The sequence below is a fragment of the Thamnophis elegans genome, chromosome 6, assembly GCF_009769535.1.
Source record: "Thamnophis elegans isolate rThaEle1 chromosome 6, rThaEle1.pri, whole genome shotgun sequence".
NCBI classification, from domain to species: Eukaryota; Metazoa; Chordata; class Lepidosauria; order Squamata; family Colubridae; genus Thamnophis; species Thamnophis elegans.
The window spans coordinates 36,827,509-36,839,574 of record NC_045546.1 but is presented as its reverse complement, the minus strand read 5'-3'; positions in this window follow the sequence as shown (position 1 = coordinate 36,839,574).

Below are 12,066 nucleotides of genomic sequence, written 5' to 3'. Positions count from 1 at the left end.
AAAACAATAAATGATTTTGTACTTATTGTCCTTGATCTTATTTCTTTCTGTTTTCTACAAATACTCTCAAAACAATATGCAGTATGAATATCAATACAATTAGTGAAATGGGGTTAAGAGTATATTTACATTTAAAGAAAAAGATCTTGAAATATAGAAATAACTGAGTTAAGTTACTTCAAATTCAGAAAGAAAATCATTGTCCAGGTTCTGTTGCAATAAAGAGCACATTGCTTTCTATTCCACAGATGACAATGCTACACATTTTCATTGGTCCGGAAACCTATATGTTCTCTAGTAAACATGTATCCAATGATAGTGGTGGGATTCAAATAATTTAACAACCGGTTCTCTGCCCTAATGACCAGCTGGGTAGGCATGGCTCAGTCATGTGACCATGTGGTTGTGGCCAACTCAACGTCACTCAGGTTGATGGGCGCTTCGCCTTTGCTGTTACAATGTAATAAGTGTTGACCAGAGAGGCAGTTTCTTTAAGAAGGGCAATAAAGTTTAGGCTAGAAACAACACCAGAATGTTTCCTCCTTACCTTCCTTACAGTATTAGCCCTGTAACAACAACCGGTTCTCTGAGAAAGTTAACAACCAGTTCTCCCAAATAGGTGCAAACTGGCTGAATCCCACCACTTCCATCGGACTAATTTAGGACTATAGTCAAGTTTACTATTAGGAAGATATATGTGATATTAGAAGGCTGTTCCAGAGATGAGATTATGAAGATAAAGTGAGTAATGAGGGAGCTACTCATCACAGCCGCAATGTAGTGGATTGCAAGGCTTTTGAGAAGAGGGGAAGATTATCTAATGAATATTAATGCCACAGAGTTATACTGAAAAATTTCCTTGTTAATCTGCAGCAGAATTTGGCCATATGAAGGATTCTACAAACAGTACCACATCTTGGTGGTTTGAACCATTCATATTTTTTTTTAATTCACGGCAGAGATTTCAGTTCCTACTGTACTATATCAACTCCCAGTGATTTGAGCCACTCTATAAAACTCTCTTAAAAGTGATTAGGTTTAAAACAAACAACTAAGTGTCTAGTTTGCTTTATGTCCATGGAAGGATCAATAACATAAATAAATCAAATGTGTATGTATACATATATGTATACATACACACACACACACACACACACACACACACACAAAATCTATCTATTCTTTGCTACCATATCAGCCTCACAGATATGTTTTATACATCTTTCTTTCCTTCTTTCTTTCTTTCTTTCTTTCTTTCTTTCTTTCTTTCTTTCTTTCTTTCAGGTTTTAAATATTTGGTCTGCATAAATCCTTACCACCTCTCTAGTAAGTTTCCAGTAATATTTAAACAAAAGCAATAACATTCAGTTGTAGCCACTACTTCCCAATAAATTTCTTCAAGCATGAAACCAATACCACCTTCCCTGCTGAATTATTACTGTGATCATTAAGGGAATTACTTACAAAAAGAAATAAAGCATTCTTTTCCAATAATAAATTGAAACAATTTAACTATTTTATTACACGTTTGAGTCTTCCCGAATCTCTCAAAGAATCTATAGTCATAAAGCCTGTCATTAATTATTTTCACATCATTCAGTCAAATGTATTATATTCTTCCTCCTTTCTTTCAGTCTTTCCTTTGCCTCTGATTTTTTTGGGTAAGTTGAGTTTATTGAATATCTTTGCTGAAATTCTGCTTTAAACTTCACCACCTTATAGCAAACCTCAACCAATTACTCTAACTTTTTATAACTTTAGTATAACTACTTTAAAACTGAAGACCAGGGGTAAAATTCTACCAGTTTGAACCGGTTCACTCAAACCGATAATAAAGTGCTACTGATTCCGCACAAACCGATAGTAAAATAAATGAAATCAATTTGGGAGAACCATTTTTTCTGACGATCAGTTGTGCCTCACGATTCATATTAGCTAGAAAGCAGGATTTTCTTCGCTTACTTTACCTTTTTGACGCTCTGATTATGCGCAGGTGGTACTGCACATGCGCGGAGGTGGCAAGTGTGCTCACTGAATCGGTAGCAAAGGTAAGTAGATTTCACCCCTGCTGAATACCTCCTAAATCTAACAGTCTTGTGAGTCAAGGTGAGACATCATTGCTTCAACTTTCTTTCCAATGAAAAAAACAAGATGCCTTCTGTATATATTGAGAAGACACTTTTCTCAGAAGTCAGTAAGTATACTCACTCTATTATGTTCCTTAGAAGGGGCATGAAGGAGTTTTTATTTGCTGAGGTCATGCGGGGGAGGGGAGTTGAAGGATTGGATTGCGAAGAGGGCTCAGCTTGCAGAAATGGCTAAATGTACTTGTTTGATTAAAAAGGGAATTACAAATACTTTTATTAAAAACTGGGAACGCTTTATGAATTTTTGCTGAAAATAGATAAAAATGAACTGGCAGTTTTTGGATTCATTAAAATGGATTGTCTATGAGAAGAAGGAAACCATGGTATGCAATATAATAGATGGTACCATGAATTACTATGTTTGTAACTGCTGCAAAGATGATAGGAAGTCAGTTCTTTAAATATTTTTTTATTTCCTCTTGTTACTCTTCAGTTTTTCTTTTACTTCCTTACAATTTCTTTTTCTACTTTTTTATTGCAGCTATATTTCTGCAATTTTAAAAAAATGTTTGTAAAATCTTTTAAGAAATTTTATTTATTAAATAAAAATGAGTGCTTTGACACAAAATTTGAAACTTTTCTATTTTCTCTAAAAGGGAAGAGTTTTTTCTTTCTTTCTTCTTCCACATCCTCACTCCAAGGAAAATTCAGGTACCAGTTGCCAGTTGTGTTAACAGAAATTTAACAAAGGAAGGAGATATTTGTTCCCATAGAATACAATTCTTTATTGGCCAAGTATGATTGGACACACAAGGAATTTGTCTTTGGTGCATGTACTCTCAGTGTACATAAAAGACAAGATACATTCGTCAAGAATCATAAGGTACAGCACTTAATGATAGTCATAGGGTACAAATAAGCAACCAAGATACAATCAGTATCAATATAAATCCGTAAGGATACAAGCAACAAAGTTACAGTTCTGCAGTCATAAGTGGGAGGAGATGTGTGATAGGAACGATGAGAAGACTAATAGTAATAGTAATGCAGCCTTAGTGAATGGTTCACCATCCAGTAGACATAGTTATGAAATCAAATATTATACAGCTTTTGTTTAATTTCTTGAAGGGATTTTTTGGGGTATGGGGGGCTAATTTGGATTTGGATTTGGATTTTATTCAATTTGTAGGCCGCCCTATTCCCCGAAGGGACTCAGGGCGGCTGAACAAAGCCAAGGGAGGGGAAATTACAAAAAGTGAGACAAAGACAAACAAACAATACAAACAGTTTAAAAGCACAATTTTACTATAGTAGTCACTGAGACTTTTTGTATGATATATTATGATCTTGCAAAGTGTCTGCTTCTTTCCTGCCCTTCCTTGCCTATTAACAAATTCAACAGTCTATTTTTACATTATTTATTTCCTGATTCCAGCAAGTGGCTGTAATCCAGCCCCTTCAAATATGTGATCATTGTAGACTCTCTAGATCACATGACTCATTCAATATTTTATATGCAGTGTTGATTCTATATTATTGCTAGCATTCAGTGTTGGGAAAATATTGTAATTAAAATAAATCATTTTTCTGAGACTATAAAAACTAATTTTACACACCCTCTATGCTTTTTATTTTGCAGTTTTACTGTAATTTTTGCCACAGATGTCAATGAAGTTAAACACCGTGGCCTTTTCTATCCCTTTGACCAATTGTATATGCCCTATTTTGCCTGTTCAGATCATTGGTAACTTTAACTGCCATTGACGTGTTGGCTTCTTTCCATAAAATAGCAATTACGGGAGCTTCAATGTCTTTTAGGAAATAGAAACATTACTATTTCCTTGGCAAATAAAGCCTTGACATTGTTTTAAAAAGCTACAGTATAACTCTAAAATATATGTGCAGTTTGAAAAGAGATCTTGGCAGAGGTGCATTCAATTCTTTAGAATTATGGTGTAGCCAAGTTCCTTGCAGAAAAGACAGGTGGGGAGCTGACTTCTAACTAATAGAAAATGAACACTTGAACTCTCCAAAGATGTAGAAACCTGTGTAATGTATTCTTCCCTGACCCACTCTGAAGGTCAAGGGCTGGAAACAAAAGCAGGCTCTTTGGAGTATTTGCAGTCCAAATCAAGCATTCAAAAGTAATTACACACACACACACACACACACACACACACACACACTCAAACCAAGAAAGAAAATGGGTCAAGTTTCACAGCTTTAAGCTTGTTATCTACTTTGTGCACAAGAGATTCAATGAGTATTCCAAACCCAGCATAAGATCAATTCCTCCTTGAGAAGTCCCTGGTCCCTTTCTTTCTTCTAAAGCAGGGGTGTCAAACTCGTGGCTCACAGGCCGGATGTGTCACGTGCTGGCCCCACCCCCTCTCACTTTAGCAAAGGGGGGAAGTCTCAATATGTCACAATATGCCACCGTGGCAACATGGGTTTGACACCCCTGTTCTAAAGGTAGGCTTTCCAATATGATGCACTACCTTTATTCTGTGCCTACAAAATGAATAGATCCCAGCTAGACAGCATAGAAGGATGGAGAAGTATGTTTATGCAGAGCCTAAGGATAATTCCTACAAATACTTCTGCAGGCCTCTTTTTGTCATTGTTTCTGGTACCAGCTGTGCCTACTAACATCTTCCCCAATCTTCACACCTGCCCTTTACACATAGGAGCCTTTAAGCTTAGCCAGCCCACAGCCTGCAGGCATTTACAGTCAAGAATTGTGACTTACTTTGAAGATGTTTTTCTTTCCCTGCATGTGGGTGATATTTAATTTAATTTATCAATGATGTGTTCCATTATAGTATGTCAGAGAGTACTATCTCCTAGACTTAGTCTAACCCTCTCTTGCAACCTTTAATACTTAAAATCATTGACAGAGTTTGTCAATTGGGATAGAATCAGAGGTGGTATTCAGCCAGTTCTGACAGGTTCTGGAGAACTGGTAGTGCAAATGTTGAGTAGTTCATAGAACAAGCAAATAGTCTGGCCCTACCCCTGGTACCTCCCAGTTCTCCCAGCTCATCTTCTTTTGTTACCCTGAACAGGAGAACAGAGCTGAAAAGCAGGTTAGTGGGGTGGGAAGGCAATGAGGATTTTGCAGTATCTTTCCTCTGCCATGCCCACAAAGCCACTCCATGCCCAGAAAGCCATGCCCACAGAACCTGTGGTTAAAAAAAATGAATCCCTCCACTGGATTAGGGATTAGAATGAACTCATAGCTACTGCTGGCTGAGCTGATAGAGATTGCATGGGGGAAATGGGTTTTTGTCTTACATATATATATACAGCTTGATTCTTAGTATAACTAATTTTTGCAAAAAAAATATTATTATGAATAGGTCCCCTTATTTTCCCATTCTCCTATACATTTGTCTTTGCTAAATGCCTATGATAGTTTTTCTTAAGATATAATGTTGATATATTCTAAAAAAAAATATTGATTGCAACGTTTTGCAATATTGATGCAAAATGGAGGATTGGATTTAGCTTCATGAGGTGCTCCTATTCAAATCTTTATTATGTTATTGCAAAATGACAAATCAAGACCTCAAAGAACTGCTCACCTCCGAAATTATTTTTATAGCATTTTATTCTCTTTTTCTCCAATACTCACCAGAAGAAAATACACACAGATCATCTCTCTGAGGAAGATGGGCAGTTAAAAAGTTTGGTATATCAATAAATAAAATAAATAAATAATGTACTCCTTTAGAATGAAGAAGCTAAAAGACATGATCCATACCAATCTTAACTTCTATGAACATTATGATTGTAAAATTAATAATTTATTGATATAGCAAAGTCATATTTATATTTTAGAAAAATGTCATTAGTCAAGAAATGCTATTTAATAATTAATCACTGATATTTACTAGACAAATTACTGTCATGACAAGGTTTAAATATGCTGTAGCACAAATTTATATTCATACCAATGTAGAATACTCAGTATCAAGGAAGTATGTTCAAGCACAGTTCTTTTATTTTATTAATCAAGATATTAAAGCAACTCATTAGTAATCAAATTATTGAGTTTTTTCAATAATGATTTTACACTGTTCATTACTTAGTTATCAACCTTACACAGCAAATAAGCATAATGCAATGCAGTAAAAGTCTAGAGAGCATTTAACAAATAAAGTATTCCATAGGTAAGTATTTAATTTTAACAGGTGACAATCTAATGTCATTTCCACAGGAGTAACTTATAGCATCACCCATCCATTATCAAAGTGATGTAAGTTTGTCTGCCCTATTGTGATTTATCACAATGATAAATATGTTTAGATAATCTCTAGAACAGGGGTACCCAACCTGTGGTCATGGCCACTACCAGGTCATGGTCTCTTAGACCCTGGGTCATGTAAGTGGCTAGCAGTGTACATGCATGACCATGTGCACACATACACACACACACTCATGCTACCATCACCGCAAGCGTCACATGGGTGCTACCATCATGGCAACTGTTGTGCAGGTGCTACTTTCACCCTGAATGTCACACATGCATTACTGTTACCACGGGCTCCGGGCTGCCAACAAAGAAAGGTTGGGGAACTCTACTCTAAAGGATGTTGCAAATAAATTTACTTGTTGCAAGTAAAATGAGCCTTAAACAATCCTACTACATCAAGCTATGGATTCAATTTGGCACCCAATTTTCTATAGTGGTCTGTGTTTCTTGAAAAATGTTCTTTGACAATTGATTCCTAGTAGCTGACAATAATATCCTGCTTTTGAATTTAGAGATTCTGTTTTAATATTATGATTAAAAATGATTATGATTAAAATCCATGTCTATGGCTATACATTAATGAAGATGATAGAAGGAATCTCTTTACAATCGCTGGGCCAGGATACTAGCCATTCAATGGGGGCAGTGCAGTTCTGCATCCCATTTGTAAGGGATGCCAAAGAGATCATCCTATCCTTCTGCTATTTAACATTTATCTGAAGGGGAAATGAATGTTCATCATCAGATTCCAAGTGTGATATCATCAATAATTTCAAAATAATTATATATGTCAAAACCAGCTGGAGATGCAGTGGAAGTTTTATCTCAGAGCCTGGAGACACTTAGATTCTGAATGGAAAAAACAAACTGAAGTTAATCTCTAGCAAGTCGGAGTTGATATTTGTCCATTGAAGCTTTCTGGTCCTCTGTGCCTATTGCATAACATTTATAATTTGAGGGTTTTCCTTGGTCCATGGCTACTACTAGAAAGTCAAGTGGGGGCCATGGCTAGGACGTCCTTTGTCCAAATGTGGCTGGTAATCTAGTTATTGCTGCAAGTGGAGCAGGAGAACTTTGCTGCAATAATTCACATTTTCAGCCCATATGGACAACTGCAATGTGATCTACATAGGACCACTTTTGAAGACCACTCACAAACTGCATCTGATCCAGAAACAAAGTTATTTCAGAAGCCTTTGGGAATGAGTATATTGTCAGTATTTATTTTAATTTGACTTTGTTTTTACTTTACAGTACTATGGACATTTTACTGTTCTATTTTATAAATTATATGAACAGTCAAGAGTTGTGAAATGTGTTAAAATCTTAATTAATTTCTTGGCATTTTTAAAATGTTTGTATGATGCATCGTAGTTTGTACAAGGATCACACATATCTAGCTATAATACATCAAAACAATCCTTAATACCTTATATGAAAGGCAGTCTCTGTGATTGGAACAAATTAGCTGTAAAGATCTGATTTACTGTATAGCTTAAAATTGCTTTAGAATTGATACAGTGGGATTGCCTAAAAATATACAGGAATCTTAGTGGTAGACAGCCTGATGTCTTCTACATATTTTCAGCTATAACTGACACAACTTCTTGTCTTTCGCTGGACTAAGTGGAGCAAATGGGACAGATTCTAAATTGGAATTCTTCTATAGGTTCTAGTATCTACACTATAAGCTTACATTTCCTGTCTCTAATCTAAAAGCTAATCTGTTCTTTAAAAATATAACTCTTGATAACTCTTTAATCTAAGAAAAGATAACTCAAAAGTAAATTTGTGCAATTTATTATTCCACAATATTGCAGTGATAATGGAAGTTGATCAGTGCACATAGAAAATATGAGGCTGAAGAAAGCTATCAAGTGTCAAATTATTTCAAAAATAATTCTTCCTAATAATATTAACTGTACTGAACATTTTTTCAAATTGTGTGTGGAAATTATATATATATTTCTTTAAGTCTCTGTTGCTACACCCACATATAATGGAGTAGGAAATCTTAAGTGTAAAGAGGATGTATAAATAAAAAAAAATCAATTGAAATTGGTGCTATGAGCTCTTGAGAGAGATAGAAGATTAGTACTATCTTAATTTTTATATTTATATGTTTTCCTTTCAGATATTCAGAGTGATTTCTATTTTGTCAAATTTATTGTTATAATATAGACTGATTAAAAATGAAGTCAGTCCAATAAGGTTTATAACCACGTTCCCATTCTTAGTTGAATATTCAAATTACTAACACTTTACAATCTATACGCAAAAGCACTAATAACAGGAAAGTCCTGGTGCATATCTCTGTTGCTTTTAAAACATTGTCTTGCTTACATTCTGGTAGATTATGATAACTAGACTAAATAAACAGCAACTTGTTTCAAAATCTATTTAACACAGGGCTTTTAATAAAAGCCAGAATTTGGTGTACCACGTGAGTGAGAAACTTCCATCCATCTGTACTCCATATATTTAGTTATAAATAGTTACAAAAGAAAAGTTGACCTAGTGTATTTTATCATCTCATCCAGGAAAAAAATATATGTACAAAGGTAAGTTGCCTAGTATTCAAAGTAAATCTAGTTAACTTTCTGTCTTACTCAGAAATACCAAAGGTGACTGCCTGAGTATAAAAGCATAATTATGATAAATAATCCCTGCAGCCATTTTTTATATCTTAAATCAGTTAGAATAGAATAACAGAATTGGAAGAGACCTTGGAGATCTTCTAATCCAACCCCCTGCTTAGACATGAAACCCTACACCACTTCAGACAAATGGTTGTCCAACATCTTAAAAACTTCCAGTGTTGGAGGATTACAATTTCTGGAGACAAGTTGTTCTATTGATTAATTGTTCTAACTGTCAGGAAATTTCTCCTCAGTTCTAGGTTGCTTCTCTCCTTGATTAATTTCCACCCATTCCTTTTTGTCCTACCCTCAGGTGCTTTGGAGAATAGCTTGACTCCCTCTTCTTTGTGGAAGCTTCTGAGATATTGGAACACAACTATCATGACTCCCCTAATCCTTATTTTCACTAAACTAGAGATAGCAAGTTCCTGCAACTGTTCTTCATATGTTTCAGCCTCCCTAATCTTCTTTGTTTCTGTTTGAGACAGTTTTATTCAACTTAATGATAGAGCTGATCCACTGCAGTAGTACTGGTTCTTTTTTAAGTAGAGAAAGAGCTCTGAAATTGTCCAAAGAACTTGGACAAACTGGGTTATTTAATATTTTAATAATTAAAATGATTATATTTTAATAACATCATATAATTTTATAAAATAAATAAATTTCATTTGGGAAAAACAGATTGTATAACAATATCACTTGCTCAGTAAAACAATCATAACACCACATAATAACTTCATTTTACACTAGTTGTGAAAGATGTTAACGTCCACAGAAATGTGCTAGGAATAATGAAAGATTTTTAAAACCTAAATCTTCCTTTACCCTCACCCACAGTTCCTTTCAACTGAGTGAACAATCATTTTATGCTTTGCATTTTCTCAGTGAGTATTAATTTTCAGAACTGTGAGAAGAGGATGGCCTTGAGGGCAAACTTGGAAAAGATTAGTCTAATTCAAGCCCCACATACAGAACAAATAGTTTTATCTGTCAGCATGAAAGGGAACTTTAAAGACACTGTGATACAGAGCAGAATCACCACCACTATTAATTGCTCAGGCATATTAAAGAGACCTCAGACAGTGACCTCCTCTAAAACAGAATGCATGAGGAAAAATATGTCTTAATCTTTATTTCTACATTTAGATAAATGTCAAGTGCATCTATCACCTCAATTAACTGTAGGGAGGGGAGAGCTGTCAAAATCTAATTCTTTTTGTGACAAGGCGTTTATTCTGAACCCAGCAGAGGAAGAAATAGACAGTTGTATTAGACCGAGATGAATATCAAAGGTTTCCGAAACACATGGTGAGATTCATGTGGAAAATGCTGATTAAAACCATGGTAAATTGGTGCTGGTGTGTTTGAGGTTTGTTGCCTAAGCTACAATATGTTGAAGGGAGGGGCAAGTTGTGGCATGGTTTACTTTAGTATGGAGGAAAATGGGAGGAAATGTTTTTCAAGTTTAGTACCATGCAAAATATGAAAGGGATGATGAAATGAAACAGCTTTTAACTTCAGGGACATTAAAGACTATTTTAAAGAATGTTGTAGAACATATTTATACTATAGATACTTGTCTGATTTTTGCTAAATAGAATGAAATCCTTCTCTGTGCGTGTGTGTGCGTGCATATGTGCCTGCTGTCCCACTGTAAAGTGCATCAGAACAGCTTCTTCCATCAGAATTTGATTCACATGAAAAATAAATTGCATATGTTTTCTTTCCAGCGTACAGAAACTTTATAGAATCTGGAGAACTATCAACAATCTGTTTATGTTTCAGACTGTTGTTTCTGCTTTTGCATCTGAAACATACACTGAAATCAGTCCAGTGAAACTTCAAGCTTATTTTCAAGGATGGAATAGATGATAGGGTTTCTGGATGTCAATCCATGATTATCTAAATAACATGAATGGAAATTATTCTATAACTTTATAGAGCTAAGAATTGCTATTCTTATGTTACAATTAAATTCACAGCTGGAATCTTTGTGGTTTGCAGCTGGTTTGTCGATAGTATGGGCTATCTTCTCTCCTTTACAAACAATGGCAATTCTTTCTTTGTGCATAATGATGTATTTCATTATAAGATCCTTAGTACATCCCCATGCATCCTCCACACCCACCTCCAATAGTTAACAGCAGTAGATTTTATAAGATTAGTCTTCTTGTGAATTCTGGATATCTAGAAAAAATATTTATAGCTGGAAGTATTTCATACCTCCAAAGTTACAATATAAACCCTAATATTTTTCCAATATCTGTCTGGCATCCAGGTGAATATCAGTGATTCATTTCTTTTGGTAAATAGAATAGCTGACTAAAGATATTTTAAAACTCTGAATCAAATATATAGTCTTGCATTTTCTCTGCTGGTAGTGATGTTTAAATGGCTGTCATGAAGCTTTTCCAGTGCTTTCATACCATATCTCAGCTGGAATAACAATTCTGTCAGTATAGGGGATTACTTCTTGTGAGTTCTCTCTTAGTAAGGATTCAGTTTATTCTATTTTATTATAATAAATGAAAGAAAAGTACATATACAATAACACAGCTTTAAAATGGAAATAATAATAATAATAATAATAATAATAATAATAATAAGATAGAAAAGAAAAATTAACACTATAAAATCTTGTTATAATCTGGATAACTTTACAAATTGTAATCACATTCCTCAAAATACTTATTTCTTGTCCTTTCTATTGTGGAAAAAAAACTTGTTATACAAATTGTGATAAACAATATTTATCAACAAACAGATTACTGTAAAACATATGTAGGGACTTTTTTTCTTCCATTGTTAACATAATTATTTTAGTCAGCTCCCCTTGCCTACATAATTGTTGATATCGTAATGCAAGTACTGATGATATAAACAGGAAGAACATTGATTATGTCCCATGAATTTGGTGTTGACTTTTAGCAATCATTGGGATAGATTTTTTTCTAGTATGATCTATCCCAATCTTGATCCTTCAGATCTTCCAAAGGAGCTTATTTCAAAAATAATTGAGTGTATTCACTTTGTTGCTGGTTGTCTTCCTCTTCTTCTATCTACATTTCCCAACATTATACATCTG